The sequence below is a fragment of the Elgaria multicarinata genome, chromosome 5 (assembly GCF_023053635.1).
Source record: "Elgaria multicarinata webbii isolate HBS135686 ecotype San Diego chromosome 5, rElgMul1.1.pri, whole genome shotgun sequence".
In the NCBI taxonomy this organism is placed as follows: Eukaryota; Metazoa; Chordata; class Lepidosauria; order Squamata; family Anguidae; genus Elgaria; species Elgaria multicarinata.
The window spans coordinates 82,253,588-82,270,702 of NC_086175.1; positions in this window are offsets into that span (position 1 = coordinate 82,253,588).

A 17,115-nucleotide genomic window follows, 5' to 3' on the forward strand; every position below is an offset into this window, starting at 1 on the left:
AAATAGAGAACTGTCCTCTGCCATTTCTTTAAATGAAGACCATCGTGTGTAAAGTAGGACACCTACAGTGGAGGCTGGTGGCTCTGACATCAGTGGGCTGTGAATCCACTCCAGGTTTTGGTCAGAACCAGTCAGAACTCTAAAGGAGTTCTGACTGGTTCTGATTGAAACCTGGATCGGATTCTGCACCTCACTGATGTCAGCACCACCAGCCTCCACTGGACATCTGACCACTGTATGGAAGGGCAGAAAGGTGTGTCTCAGAGCAGGCATGGACAACAGAATCAAATGATGAAGCACACGGTGCCAATGCTAAGCATATCTCTTCCTGGGAGCCCTCTGCATGCCACCTTGAGTTCCATGGCAGAAAAAGCAGGCTGTAAATGAAAAGAAGAAGTCAGGATTAAAAGTACAAAAAGCAATGCCATGCAACAGCTGGTCATAGAAGCAATCCGATCCCAAGCTAGGGGGCAAGAAAAGGGTAATCTTAGACAATTATTTTTAATCTTAATTGGGATGGACATTCCCTTTCTCTAGTTTGAAGGCCTTATAATATTGTAGACCTCTCTAGAATCCGAGGTCACTCTGACCTTGCATAAATGAATCTCACATTTCACCGGTTTCTCACACGCTTGTTCCGTCTTGGACAAAAACTTCAGAATCAAATAACCACCCGCTCCACAGTAGATGATGATTAACTTAGGGAGTTCTTGGCTTCATCTTCAAGAAGGTTAAACTGACCTTAAATGACAGAAGAATATTATGGATATGTATTGTTGCATTGCATGCGGGGTTTTCTTGTAATGGATTCATTGGTGAATGTGTTCTGATGAAGAGGAGGCAGTTCTTCTCACTGCCTTCTCTGTACTCTGCCAAACTAGACTCCAAGCTCAATCCAAAACAGTGGGTTGATGATTTCCCCTGCAGTGCAATTCCTGGCTTCTAGTATACATTTCCCGTCAAAATCTGTTCAGGGCAAAATACAAAAAATACAAAAATAAAAATAAAAAACTTGCTTTTCTTGTCATGCTCACTGTTGCCAGCTACAACAGAGAGATAAATAAAAGAAGATGGAGAACTACAGAAACACACAGCCGAGTTGCAAACCTGATTCCAATGGGACATTTCCAAGGTGTGATATAAAGTCTGGTATGTGCCTTTAGCTGAACAGGATCTGTCTCACTCTGGACAAAGAAAAAATAACATGGCCTGACATATTCTGCTTAGTGCTTGATCTGTCAAAGAGAACAGTACAATTGTTTTGGATTTCTGTTCAATTTGAGTACAAAGTCATGCATGATTCAGCAGAGTACTAAAATGCATTCATAACTTAATATATACAAGGATCAACATTCAGAAGCATTGCTTATATTTTTTGTTACTGATGGGGGGAAATCAGTAAAGGGCACAATCCTATGCATGTTTAGACAGGAAAAAACAAACCTATAACTCTCTGCATTCCCCAGCCAGCCATGCCATGCTGGCTAGGGAATGCTTGGAGTTTTAGGACTTTTCTCTGTCTAAAGATGCATAGCATTGCACCTTAAGGAGCCTAGTCTCTATCAGGATGCCGATGACCCACCAACCCATCAATGGGACGAGAAACCATGTCTTTGCAGAGGTCATAAAGGGGAAAAGGCTCATCTGTTAGCTGGAGCCACCTGTGAGACCACTGTACCATCAGCCAATTTTCATGTAGAGAGTTAGGTTATCATTAAGCTCTTCTCACAAAACTCTGAAGCATTCTCCTCCAAGTCAAACTACAAAGGTTGATTGTGACAAATTGCCACTGCAGATTTCAGGAACAGATTCTATTGTAAATACTTCCAGCAAAAGCACTTACTAAAAGATGTTAACAAATAAGCCTGCTGGATTCAGAGAAGTATTGGTGCGGATGTGACTTTTGGGAAATGCAAGCAAAATACCAGTTTCAGTATCATATTGAGCAGGCAACTCTGGTGTTCCTTGTCACAGCTCCATTAACTTCACCCAATGCCAGCAATTTCAGGATAACAGAGACAGATCACGACATTCACAAAACGCTATGTATATATCTTTCCCTGCCTGTCTGCTGAGATCAGGGAATAGGATTATGGGGGAAGAATTTAAAGCCTCTCTCCCACCCACCCTCTGCTAATAGCAATGAGGAAACAGCCATCTCTGCATCGGGATCACTGGGAGAGGGAAAGGCTTAAAGCCTCTCCCCTTTGACTGATTCCAATCAAGATCACAGTTTCCCTGCTCCCTTCCAGCTGATGGATGATCAGATGGGTAGTGTTGGGGAGTAGCTGGGGGATTCCAGGGCTCCATGGGCCACGTACAGACTGGCCAAGGGCTGCAGGTTGCCCATATGTGGTCTATAGTGACTGGCATCAGCTCTCCAGGGTTTCAGAATGGAGTCTTTCTCAACCCTACCTGGAAATTCCACTGACTGAACCTGGAACCTTCTGCATAAGTAGCAGGTGCTCTACCACTAAATATGGTTTCAGAAAACAACCGTAATCAAGAAACTACAGTGATCGCAGCATGATTGTGAGAGTGATGATGAGCATTTAAAGAGCACTGATTGGTGTTCAAAGTCCATCCCATAAAGTAACTTGCAATTTTTAGAACAATCCTTTACAGTAGGCCAGTATTATTACCCCCATATTGACGAAGGGAGGAGGCTGAGGCTGAGGCTAAGGGGTAGTAATTTGTTTAAAGACTACTTAGGTGATCTCATTGCAGAGGCAAGATTTGAAGCAGGGACTTTTTGATTCATCTCTCATTCCCTTGGGATGAAAATCTTATGCACACTTGAATGTAGGTCCCACTGAATTCAGATATACATCTAAGGAAATATACTTCAGCGCTATATGCCTGCAGTACCGTGCGGGTGCTGTAAATGTGCTAACAATGAGCAATTCCCAGTAGGGGAGAAATTCAATTCAATTATTCATATGAGATCCAGTTGGTGGGGCAAAATACCAGGTTAGCAACACAGCTAGACCTGCCAGATCTTCAGCACTGCTCTGATCTGTCCAGCCACGTTCTGCAAGGTAGTATTAGTAAGCATTGATAAGCCATTAAAATGCCACATTCTGCCAGGATCCGTACGTGCTGCACTGCATTTTTCCAGGCAATCCACCAATAGTCTACCAAATGCTGCCCTTATAAATTCTGCCCTGATTCCCCTAACTTTGGCCCACAGTTGCTTGGGTTTGCTTTCTCTCTGCCTGCCCTGGCAATACTGACCACTCTCACTAAGGCAGGGCTGTTGAACCTCTTTCACCCAAAAAGAGAGCCAAATTCAATTTCAGAGAGGGCAGGGCTGAAGGCAAAATCGGATGGGCCCATCATACCAAGAGAGGCATTTCCACTTTTTAAAATGGGAGGGAGGGAACACCACAGAAGCTGGAAAACTATCAAATGATTGGGGGTTGAGGGGAAAGGGGTGGGGCTAGGGGAAGGGGGCATGGCCCTGTGGGCAACCCCAGAGGGCTAGGTCATGACCCAAGGAGAGTCAGGTCTGGACCCTGTGCCTAAGCTTCTGCACCCCTCCCTTAAGGTATCTGGGATTCTTAAAATCAAATGCCAGCAATGTATCAGGTGAGGACCACCTATTCTATGCCCATCAATAATGGGCTTCTCTATAAAATAGGGGGCATTTGGCAGAAACAGCAACTACAGCACTTTCGAAATGCAGGCAGTTGGATGCTTTTAACCATGCGTATTTGTGCATACATTATGTTTCAGTGAAAGAGCCTTCACAGTAGGCACTTAGCTAAATAGCAGACTTTATACAATTTGACAGGCTGAAGGAAGCCTCCTGGCAACAGAGAGATCTGAAAGTTTCCTTTTGCATCCTACCGATGAAGATGAACTACAAGGTTTGTCTACATTTAAAGTCTATGTTTTAGTTTCAATTTGGGGGTCTCGCTTTTAAAAATGATGTCATGTCATGTACCCTGTACCCTCTCAAGAGAAAACGCCAGCCAAACGTTTGGCTGTCAGGATTCAGGATGAAACAACAAAAACAGAGGAGTGGGATTTATCTTGCTGGATTTCTCTGGGGCAAGACAATCATTGTGGCTGAAGAGGCTTAAAGAGATGCTGGTACTTGGGAAGCAGCTAAAGCAGGCAGCAAAGGATGGGCCAGAAGAAATGTGATGGGGAAGCTCATTGGTCCTCTTGCCCAGAAATGTGAATGGCAGAGGAGATGGAGTGCTTTGACTAGGGCTGCCAACTTTTGAATTGGCTCCTGCAACAATGCCTTTAACAGCAATTTGATCTTCAGTAATCAATAATATTAATAATATATTTCTTTCTTACCCATCTCTCCCTCTGGATTGAGTTGGGGAACAACATCAAATACAACATACTACAAAATAAATAAAACTGATTAAAAACGTATAAAACTGATTAAAAACATATAAAACTAATACATTATTAAAATAACAGCCAGACACCTTAAAATTTGACTGGGTAGGCCTGCTGGAAGAGATCAGTCTTTATAGCTTTTTTAAATCCAGAAAGACTGTTAAGTTTATTTATTTATTTATTTATTTATTTATTTATTTATTTATTTATTTATTTTAGTACTTCTATCCTGCCCTTTAGCCAAAAAGGCTCTCAAGGTGGTTTACAAAAATCTTTCTTAAGGCAGTCCCTGCCCACAGGCATACAATCTAAAAAAACATGACATAAAAGGAAAGGGGATTGGGAGAGAGGAGGGTGGGGTGAAGGCAAATTCAGGCACTAGATTCTTAGTTACAAAGTTCAGCAGCTGCTTCCTTCCCCTCTCCCTCTAATAGCCTCAAACAGATCCGGGCACGATGGAGAGGTGCCTGGCTGCTGCTTCCTCTTCCACTGATGGCCTCAGCAGTGACAGTTGTCAGCAGGAGGGAGGGGGCTCTCAGCTGGAGCTGGACCCAGGCACGATGGAGAAGTTGGTGAATCTCCTCCAGCAGGCCATTCCACAGTCTGGTGGTAGAATAGTTAGTGTCAGGCTAGGAACAGTTGCTTCCGCTGATTTCTGAAAAGCAAACCTCTATTGAAAGCTATAAGAGCAGGTGAAGCTGGGAGTCTTTTTGTGTGTTTTTTTGGGGGGAGAGGGGACAGGGTGGAAGGGGGATAAGAGAACAGTAGATGCTGCTGGCTTCGATTTCGGTGGGGCTATGAATCCATTCTGGGCTTCAGCCAGAACCAGCCAGAACTCTAAAGGAGCTGTCCAACGTGCTGAACTCTACCCTCAAAATAGGCTCAGCCACCAGTCCCCACTGCAGGAGACAGGTGGTGGTTGCTAAGTAAACTACACCAAAGTGTGTTGAAAGCAGGATTGGATCTGTTTTTCTGGATATAGTCTGGATCTGAGCATCTCAAGCATATGCACACACACACACACACACACACAGAGGCCTCACTAAATGTGTGCTGAAGCCCGGCGCATCGGTATAAGTCAGCCTCCCCAACCTCCAGAGGTGTTGAATGACAACTCTAGCATCCTCCAGCTGTCTGGGGAATGCTGGGAATTGTAGTCTGACATACCTAGAGGGCACCAGATTATGGAAGTCTGATATAGGGCAATTATGCCCTCTACCAAGAGGCCCAGTTGTTATTACAATGGCATCAAAAGTTAAAAGCAGATGAACAAGGTCAGAAAGGATCATAACTTGAGGTCCAAAATATGAGAAGCAAAGGATTTTCCAGACCCAGAGAAAATGCTGGAAAATCCATGAAGACATCTTCTAAATCCATATGGAGAGCTCCCAGAACTCACCTCTAGATTGTGGAACATTCTGAATTCAATGACTACTAGAAACTAAAAAAAAAAAAAAAAAAACTAACGGAAAAAAGTGCAACAGTGGCACACCATTTCCCAGCAGACAGTAACCAAGGGTTGCCATAAGATACTACTTGCTACTAAGTTTGTCCTCCTTTTCCATACACAGAACTTTTGTAAACCGCCCAGAGAGCTTAGGCTATGGGGCAGTATATAAATGTAATAAATAAATAAACAAGTATTCCAACAGGTTGACCCAATTGTTCACTACAGCTGCTACTTTACATGACATCCAGCTCCACCAGGATGTTCCTTTCACCAGGGACTGTATTTGTGTGTGATCAAGTAACTTCTCTGTTTAAAATCCAGTTCGGATGGTGAATCATCAAACTCTAATGGCAAAAGCACTGTTGGAAATGTGGTGTCTCTATTTACTGGGATCCCACAAAAACTAAACATCAACAAAAACAAGAGGTAACGTTTGCACCTTACAAGGACACAGGCAGGATAACTGGTGAACGTTCTCATTTGTTGCATTTTTTTTAAAGACCAAACATTTCATATAAGCTTAATCCAGAAGAGAAGCAACAGCACTTGGCAAATGCTTCATTTATTAAGTGCATTTGCTGGAAATATTTACAGTACACTTTCCTGAAAACATTACTGAGAAAATATCACTGTGTTCAATTTGTGTGCCTTGACTTCAGCAAAGACCTTCAAGGAGATGGAAACTCTAAACGTATTATCCCAGTTGAAGATTTTTAAAATAAGCATCCACTGTGGCCCATTAATTTCTTTTTCATGAAAATATTTAAGGAGATACTATCGGTTCTAAATTTGTTTAGGCTGGAACAATTCATTATGGTCAGACCAAGGAGATGGGGGGGGGGAACCTCCCTCAAAATTAAGATATCACCAACAACCATCCTTTCATCCTTTTTAAGGGGTGATGAAATGTCCATTTCACTGGTTTAAATTCCAGTCACGATTCCCTAGCTTGCTGAACTAAGCATTTGCAATCCTCAAAACAGCTCCTTTCCTCCCTACCAATCTAAATTGGCACTATTTTTGGTTGGATCACTTCATAATTTCAGCACCAAGACAACCATGATATGTTTTATTTCACCACATTTTAAAATGCTAGGTAGGATCATGACAAATAGTACTATGAGATTTTTGAAGACAAATTGCTTGATTGATTACCAAGTTTTCCAGGAGTTTGGCATTCACCTCTAAATCTTCTATTGTGCCTTTGAAATTCTGCTCCTTTTCCCCTTCAAGTGTGGAGGTTCAGGTCAAAATAATATTTTATTTTTAGTCTCATTTCATGCACAACTTTTTATTGCCTGCTTCCTCACTTCCTTTTGAATACATCTGTCTAATTGAGGTTTCATGAAGAGTATCAGGGGTTTGCACAGGAAGGAAGCATTTCCTGCTGGCCAGATCTGTTTTTGTAATGGTAACCTACAGGTTGTAAGCTACTAGTAGTATTGTCTCTGTGCCAGCAGCAGCTCCTTTATTAAAAGGGAAGGATGAAGAGGTTAGAAGTCAGTCCTGCCTTGCAGCAGTTTTCGGTGAGCTTTGACAAAAGTACACAAGTGTATTCCTGAAGCTGTAAAGGGACATTTAATCAATGCTCACTGCTTCACAATGATTTCGGAAGGATTGCTCATTGTGATTTTGAAGGGAGCAGCGGAACACATCACGTGTTCACAGATCGTTGGGTATTTTTAGCAGAATAGCTTTAAACAGTAGTTTGCCTCAGGTTTACCTTACTTACATGGAACATCCTGAAAGATGATTTTTTTTAAAAAAAGCTTTAGTCTCATGACACTGCTTCTATTGTAGCAGCTCCAGTCTGCTTGCTGAAGTTGCTATAGAGAGACAGAATGATAAAGCAGCTGTTGGGATGGAAGATGGAGAACTCAGGCTGCTCTCCCTGCTCAGCAATGGATCTCACTGGGTGGCCTTGCACCTTGTCAATTTCATCCTCCACCCCAGAGAAAGTGGGAGGTTGTGTGTGGACAGGGTCTTTGACAAGTAGGGAATATGGCTCTCTTGGGCTAAATGAAGTAGTGTATGGAGAGGATGAAACTGACAAGGATATTTACAAGAGTGGAATATGCCTCTGCAGGGCTTTATTTATTTATTTATTTATTTATTGTAATTATATACTGCCCATAGCTGAAGCTCTCTGGGCAGTTTACAAAAGTTAAAAACAGTGAAGTATAGCAGACTTACGATCATGCACACTTGTGCAAGATTGCCAATATTTTTATTATTTTTAAAAAAGTATAACCCATTTGTGCAAATTTCAAGATGCCCCCACACCAAAAGAGATCCAATTACTATTTGTGCAAATCACAGGACCCAGGAAAAAATGTGCAATACTTTCCCGGAATTAGGGGGGAATATCTGCTACAGTTCACTGCCACTTACCTAGGAAAAACTGAGGAATCCCATCAAGCTTAAATGGACCAAGATTCCTAGTGCCGCACATCCCTGCCTTCAACAGACAGACTCCTTAGCTGTCAACTGTCATTTCCCAACCACCCTTTTCCACTTGGCTAGAATCCACAACCAATCAAAACTGAATTTATCTGATCCAGGCCCCATCTAAACTATGACAATAAATCATCTCTCTTCCCCTTCAAAATGTCACTAAGCAGCTACTACTAAGACAGGCCTTCAACACAGTAACAATGCTAGGCCTCAGTCCCACACAGGTACAGTACAGTGTCTCAGACGCAACACTGAGTATTTACAGAACAACATTTATACACATGGCATTTCTTCACAAAACACTTAGAATCATAGAATCAATGAATATTAGAGTTGGAAGGGGCCTATAAGGCCATCAAGTCCAACCCCCTGCTCAATGCAGGAATCTACCCTAAAGCATACTTGACAGATGGTTGTCCAGCTGCCTCTTGAATGCCTCTAGTGTGGGAGAATCCACAACCTCCCTAGGTAACTGGTTCCATTATTGTACTGCTCTAACAGTCAGGAAGTTTTTCCTGATGTCCAGCCGGAATCTGGCTTCCTGTAACTTGAGCCCGTTATTCTGTGTCCTGCACTCTGGGATGATCAAGAAGAGAACCTGGCCCTCCTTTGTGTGACAACCTTTTAAGTATTTGAAGAGTGCTATCATGTCTCCCCTCAATCTTCTCTTCTCCAGGCTAAACATGCCCTCTTCTTACTGGATGGATTAAATATATAATAAATAAACATAAATAAACCATTCCTTTCATAGAGTAAACTTACAAGTGCAGTCTCAAGATATGTAGTTGGGATCAGTTCCACTGAAGTCAATGGGGACTCATTTTTAGGTGAATCTTGCTACGCCGTTCTGAGAGGTCTTGGCTTGACAGAGGCACCACAGCAAGCAGTGCAGACCAGGCCAGGGTGCCTGAATCCCTACTGCTTCAGTTCAAGTCCAGCATGCTTTACATTTGATGGATACGGAACTATGAAACTCTGATGATAACACATGCAGATTTTATGGACAGTAGGTCCAGCAAGAAAACAATTAAATTGGGAAGTTAATTATTTATTCATTTATTTATGCATATATATCAGCAGCCCAATAAGAAAAGTACTCTGGGCAGTTAAAACAAACAAAAGGAGTCAAAAACATGAAACCAAACCAGAATAAAACCAGAAAACATAAATAACTTTAGTAAAAACAATCTTTCATAAGAGTGCAGTCCTATGGACCCCCGACAGAGCTACAACCTTGAGGGTGGAAGAATCCAAGCAGGGATTTCACACACACACCCAAGCTCCTCTGAGTCACTGGAAATTTTGGTAGTGGCTCTCTTTCCCAAGGTTGAAGCTCTAACCTTGGGAAGGAGAAGTGGAAAGGATGCCAGGGGGTGGGGGTGGGGAGGAGAGAAGCCATGAATCCACCAGATGCAATGGACTCTCAGCCTGCCCCAAGCAGCAAGAGACAGCTAGATGGGCTCAGAGGCCCATCTAGCAAAAAACAAACAAACAAAACTACAAAGAAGCATGGAGGAAAAGGCTGCATCACTTCTCCCACCCTGTCGGCAAGAGCCCACCAGGGCATAGAATGATTGGAAGCCATCTGTCATTCAAGCATCAATCCCATAGGAGTGCACCCTAAACATTTTTAAGAGGAAAAAGCCTGGGAAAATTAAAAAGTCTGAACCAGGCACTCAAATGATCATCTTCCACCAACTGGAAGTTTATCAGGCTCCCATGCCTATTTATTTTCATACATGCCAGTGTTTCACAAATGAAGTAATAGATTTTCCTTCTGACTTCCTAAAAATGTCAAATGATTTCCCTGGCAGACAATCCTTGCAGATAATTATCTGAGATGAAGGACTGCCATAGTCAACAGAAACAATACTTGTGTTTTCAATTAATGCATTTCCTTCTTTAAGTGGAAAATATATATTCAGTATTCATAGCGCAAAGGATGAGTATTGGGTTTGTCAAGGCCATATACTCAAGAGAGTAACATTTCCTGATTATTTGATGCTATATAATCATTTGTCCTTGACACTAATGTGTGTTGCTATGGGATTAACCACATGTTACACACAAACATGTGTAAGAAACCCAGATAGCCTCTTCTCATATGGTGAAATAGCTGCAGAAAATGTATGATGTGAAATGGAGCATCATTGTGTCTGGAACTCCATTAAGATGTGACATTCAAGCAGCAGAGGAAGAGGTTAAACATCACTTCCTGCCATTGCAGCTTCTCCTATTTCTCTGCTCCAAATCATCCTTCCCAAAACTGCTGTACATTCAGAGGATAGACTATCAGACATTTGCTAAATCCCTTTAGCTTAAATCCAATGTGACATGAGCAGACTTCTGCTCATATAACAGGACTTTCTCTTGCACTCTTCCCACTGACGTCTCTCAAAATCGTCAAAATCTGTTGACGTCTCTCAACAGATTTTTTTTGGGGGGTGATGCACAGGAGGCTATGGGGGGGACTGTTCAGGCAGCAGTTTCCATTCCAATGGTGAACCATCCAGGGTGAAATACAACCCTTTACATTGAATATGTGGCTTCTGCCTATACTATGATGTGAGTGAAAGACAAACCTGCACAATGGATCTTTCCTTCCTCCCTCCCCCACACCATAGAGTGCTCTACCCCCCCACCCACAAATATGTTCAACTGCAAACATTGTATTAAATGTTTTAATAATTTTTATACATTGTATAAAAATTGTATTTTATATTATGGTTTTATACTGCTGTTTTATACTTTGAATGTTTTTAATTTTTGTGAACTGCCCAGAGAGCTCCGGCTATTGGGCAGTATAGAAATGTAATTAATAAATAAATAATAAATAAATAAACATGAACCAAAAAAGGTAAGAAAGAGCATTTGTGGATGTTTTCCCCATCGGAAAACCCCTTTTGCTCTCACGTATTTGTGGGTTAAAATTCCCCAACTGATTTCTAACATTTATCCCATGAACTTTTCCTTCCACATATGTAGTTAATTATTCTTTATTTTATTTAGTTTTTAAACTTTTTAGACTGCACAAGTACCAGAGGGTTTTTTTCCAGTTGAAGAAAAGGTGTTAAAAAGTACCCATGTATCTTTGCTCATCTAACCTCTGAAACATTCCAGTGGTAATCTAAGAGGGGCATCGTGCTCCAAAGAATCTATTTTTGGAGCTATGGAACTCATCAAACCAATCAAAATAAAATTGTTGGGGTTTTAAAAATTTGTATTAGTGGCATGTAGGCAAATGGTATTAAACTAGATAAGGGCCAGGAGCATAATTGTTAGATTTTCCTTTTTCTGAAAACACTAAGTGGAGGCTTGGCTGAAGCTTATTAAAAGTGAGTTTATCTAGCACAGCCATAATAAATTAATGTGTCAAGAGCATTGCTGATTGCTCATCAGAAAAAAAATATATGAATTGGGATAATCCACTTTACTCAAAATGGAACATTTTAGGCATGTAATAAACTGCTCTAAATATTTAACTTGAAATACCTTATCCTTCAAGCTACAGAGGTTATATAAATAAAAAGATAGTAATGGTGTATTTGTGATTCTATGGGTAGACAGCAACTGTGTTGTTTCATTAGTGCAAATGATGTTCCAATGTCAGAAACTGGGTACTGAGCCATGCGCAAGCACAGTTGTACAAGCGGTTGCGCATTACAGATGTGTAACCGGTTCTGCATAACTCTTGTGCAAGCCATTGTGCAGCCAGTCAGGCATTCCACTTCCATAACTCCTTGTGCAACTGGTTGTACAACTGCTTGCACAACTGGTCGCATAAGTGTAATGGACATCCACTCACGCAACAGAATGATTCAGAGGAGCTCTGCTAGTGTTACTTAACTTTACAGAATGACATTGCTGGATGCTGCCCAAAGTTTCCATTTTGAAGGGGCATTTTCTCCTTTTACTTGCCTAGTTTATTCTATTCTATTCTATTCTATTTATTTATTTCATTTATATACCGCCCCATAGCCAAAGCTCTCTGGGCGGTTTACAAAAGTTAAAAACAGTATGTTTTTCTAGTATGTTTCAATAGCTCATTCACTTCATTGGATAACTCCAGGTTTCAGTATTATGAGAGCGGGAGAGAAACCTCACCCTATAGACTTTCTCCACACACTGCATAATTTTATACACCTCTGTCATATCCCCACCACCTTACTTGCCTTTTGGCTATGCTATAAAGCTCCAGATGTTGTATTCTTTCCTCAAAGGGGAGGTGCTCCAGCTCCTTGATCATTTTGGCTGCCTTTTCTTCACGTTTTCTATTCACTAATATTCTTTTTGATGCACGGTGAACAGAACTGTACACAACATTCCAAGTGTGGTTGCACCATGGGTTTGTATTAAGATAGCATTATTATATTAGATATCAATTCCTTTCCTAATTATCCCCAATATGGGACTTGCCTTTTTCACAGCAACTGCACAGTGGGTTGACGATTTCACCAAGCTTTCCACCATAACCTCAATATCCTTTACCTGGTCAGTCACCAATAGCTCAAACCCCATCGATGTGTTATGTGACATCAAGTTTTATTTATTTTACTCTCCCCATGGCTTACAGTGGTTCCTTACTTTGAACCACATTTGCCATTTTAATGCCCATTCTGCCAGTATGGAGAGGTCCTTTTAGAGTGTGTCACTCTCCCATTTTGTATTAACCTCCTTAAATAATACGGTGTCATCCGCAACTTGGCCACCTTACCCCTAACTCCAGCTTATGTATGAACAACTTAAAAGCACTGCTCCCAAGGATTCAGTTTCTTGGACAAGTTACATGGCTCGGGCTGCCTCATTAGTTTGCTTTCCCAGTTTTCCTTCTGTGAAATAGGTGTTTGGTTGTGTTCTTGGGGTCAAATATGTGGTTTGGTTTGTGGAGCTCAAGGCCAAGCTCTGCCTTGTACCCTGTTTCTTGAGGAAGTTAGTTGTTGCCAGGTCTCAAGGCAGCAAAACTCAGACTATTTAGGTGCCTCACGGCAGCCATTTTGTGCTGGTGCCCACAGAAGTTTCTCACATTTCCAAAGGCACCCATAGCCCCCAAAAGGTTGGCTGTTCCTAGTGTAGACATTACTGAGCTAGATAGAAAAATGGTCTGACTTGGATCAAGGTAACTTCCTATGTACCTGCAACCACAGTGTAAATACTCATTTATAGCATGAAGCCTCCAGAAATAAATAGTGATGGTGCAATAAATAGGGTTAGTTGTGGATTCAGTGCATGATGCAGGTTTTGTATACTCTATGTACTGTTCTACTCAACCCACATTCAAAAAATGCAAATTTGACTGTGTGGGGGCTTTACTAATTTATTTACAACCTTTTCAAGGCCACCTTTAACAGCAGAACTGTCTCCAAGATGGTATACAAAATAAAACAGTGCAAAACAATGCAAAACAAATACACTAAAATCAATCAATAGTCATTTAAAAGTCTATAAAAACAGATCTCACCAATAAAACGTTCAGCCCACAGACTGGAAAGGCCAATGAAATCAGCTGTGTCTTCAGAGCCTTCTAGAATATCTGCAAAGAAGGGGGCTGATAAATCTTTGATGGAAGCCTATTACAGACTTTCAGGGTCACCAATGAAAAGGCCTCTCCCTTGTACTCACCAGCCTAATGGCCCTGAGTGGCAGGCAAGTGATAAGTGCCCCTGCTGATGACCTCAGATTGTGGGCAGGCTGAGATGGGATAAGGTGGTCCATCAGGTAACTTGGGTCCAAATCATTCAAGGCTTTAAAAGCTAAAACAGCACTTTAAATGGCTCAGAAATGCACTGGTACATTAATATTATGTGAGCAGACCACCCAGTCCCCACCAACATCTGGGCGGCAGTATTCTACACCAGCTGAACTGCCTTTAAAGGCACCCCCATGTAGAATGCATTATTACAGCCTGGATGTCACCAGAGCATTAATTATCAAGGCAAGATCCTCCAGATGGGGGTCGTAATTGGTGTCCCAGCCTTAGCTTCCCCGGTTGGCACCAAGTCCAAGATCACTCCCAAACTGCATATGTTCTTCAGGGGAGCGCAACCCAATCTAAGACCCGGGCCAGATCTACACCAAGTGGGATATTGCACTATGAAAGCAATATATAAGAGGCAGAAGCCACACTACTGCTTTATAGCGGTATTGAAGTGCACTGAGAACTGTTGGAACCCATGATGCATATCATATACTGCTTTCATGCCACTATATCCTGCTTGGTGGGGCTTCTGCCTCTTATATACTGCTTTCATACCGCTTTCAATTTCCCTACCCACGGTGGGTCTGCCTTTTAGACCTGGCTGAGTTGACATTCTAGAGTAAGTTAAATATGTGCATTCTGTTGAATAGCTTGGTAAATAATTCACTGAGGTTTTCCTTACATGATTTATAGAATATTATATACAGAGAGAGAGAGAGACAGAGAGAGAGAGAGAGAGAGAGAGAGAGAGAGAGGAGTCCATAAAGCACAGAATTCTTCTCCAGAATTTTCCTTACTGTGAGTCCTACCTCTGGTGTCCAGCTAGTAACTTTAGTGGATGGCAACACATAACACTGCAGAATCTGATGGAACTAGTGAGACCTGAAATATGTTGAGTATTCCATTCCATTCCATTCCATTCCACTCCATTCCATTCCCAATACTTCAGATTTCTGCCCCTCTCCAATAGTCAGTGAACATGACTGTGCTCATTGACCATGCTCCGTCTTTTGTCATAGGGCTTCCTATTAGCACTAAAAAGAAGGTACATGAAATCAGACTAAAGATTGCGCATAATCCCACTTTTATCTGCTACTGTATGCTGTCTAACATTAACTATTTTGTGTGTCATCCCCATATGCATGCCATGACAGCTTAGTTAAGGATCTCACTCAGGCAGCATCACAACAGTAAGTGCAATCTCTTAATGGTCAAAAGTCATAAGGAGATTTGATTTTCTGTCAACCTCATGCTGTTTTATGATGGCCCACTGGGGTAATTAGTGAGCAATTTACATTTCAGGTGGTCACAGCACGGAAAGAAATTAATAAGCATAAACCGTTATACTGGATGCTTCCAACAGCAAAACATATGTGAGTAGCCACAGCAGCAAATGTGATATATGTTTATTCAATATGTTTCTTTTAAGTTTCACAGGTCACATTGTTTGTTTATTGCATAGTGTCTTAAATCTATGTCTAACTACCATCTCTCCTTCCAGTCCTTGGCTCAATTTAGCAGATGAGGAACTAAGCCTGTGTCTGGACTGTACCACTCCATTATGGAATTTCACTCCATATTGCAAAGGTGTTGAACCTCTTTCATCCTGAGGCCAAATTCCACTTTGGAAAACTTCTTGGCAGTTGCATCCCAGTGACGGGCGGGTATGAAGGCAACAGGCAAAAATTCCAACGATACCAGCATAGTATAGCTTAAAACTATCACTGCCAGGAATGAAGCTATTGCAGAGGCATTTCCACCTTTTAGGATGGGTGGAGGAAACCATCAAATGATTGGTAGTTGGGGGAAAGTGGGTGGGTCAAGGGTAAGGGGGCATAGCTAGCTGGAGAACACAGGAGGGCTGGATTAGGCCCCAGGTTCTGCACCCCAACCTCCATAATGGAATCCTCCTCGATACAAAATGTTGTCCTGCACACAGAAAACTAGATGTCAAGAGTCCCTTTCATCAGTGGAGGCTAAAGGCTCAAGTATCAGTGAGGTGGTGAATCCACCCTGGGTTTCAGACAGAACCAGAACCAGTCGGAACTCTGAATAAACTATTCAAGATGCTAAATCCTAGCTCCAAAATAGGTCCAGCACCTTGAATATCTCCTTTAGAGTTCAGACTGGCTTTGATTCTGACTGAAACCCAGAGTGGATTCATCGCCCCACTGACATTGCAGCCACCAGTCTTCAGTGCCTTTCATGTGTCAATGGCATGAGGGGGGAACCATGAGGAGAAAGTGACTGCAGGGCTGTGTCACTGACCCTGATCTTGAGGTTCCAGGACTCCTCAGCCTCACCTCCAAGGTACACACATGAACCATGGATGTCTATAGAGAAAAGTTTTTCTCTCTAGAGATTGACTTTCACATACATTGGCTTACCACCTCATCTGCTGCTAAAGGAATAAAGGGGGAAATAGGCTGAGATTGCACCCCATTCAAAAATGAATCTGATGCTCCATGCTTTGAATGATGATCTAGGTGCATATTGAAGCGGTTAAGTGACTTCATTATGTCAGTCAGCTTGACTCACATCTCATTGCCACATCTATATAGAGGGTCCAATGAACTGGACTTGAAATCAAAGCCAAAGTAAAACTGTCCACTTCATTTATTTATTAGGCTCATATGCTGCTGATCATATTTAAAAATACCTCTAAGCGGTTTACATTGAGTATGTTAAAATACATGGTATTAATTCATTTATATAACATTTCTATAAAATGTTAATAAAAACATTCAAACCAATGGAATACCATGATTACAAAACAAACAAACTGGGCAGCACACTCACTCAGGTAAGGCCTCGGTAAAGAAATGGGTCTTTAACTGGAGCCTAAAACATGTTATAGTTGGTGCCTCCCAGATACTGGGAGGGGGGGGGTGGCCATTCCACACAGTAGGTGCCACCACTGAGAAAGCCTGCTTCCTGGTTGCGTGGGATGGCAATCTGCAGGTTGTGGTACAACTAGGAAGACCTCCTCCTTAATTATCTTAATGATCACACTGGTGATCTGCCATGTTTCTTTACTCAGAATTAAGTAGGACAACACTCTGCAGGATGAAGTTCAGAAGGAAGGAGGCATGAATCATTCAGCTGCTTCCTCTCTTGGCCCCACCCACTCTGTCCAGCAGGAGGAAAGCTCTTATCT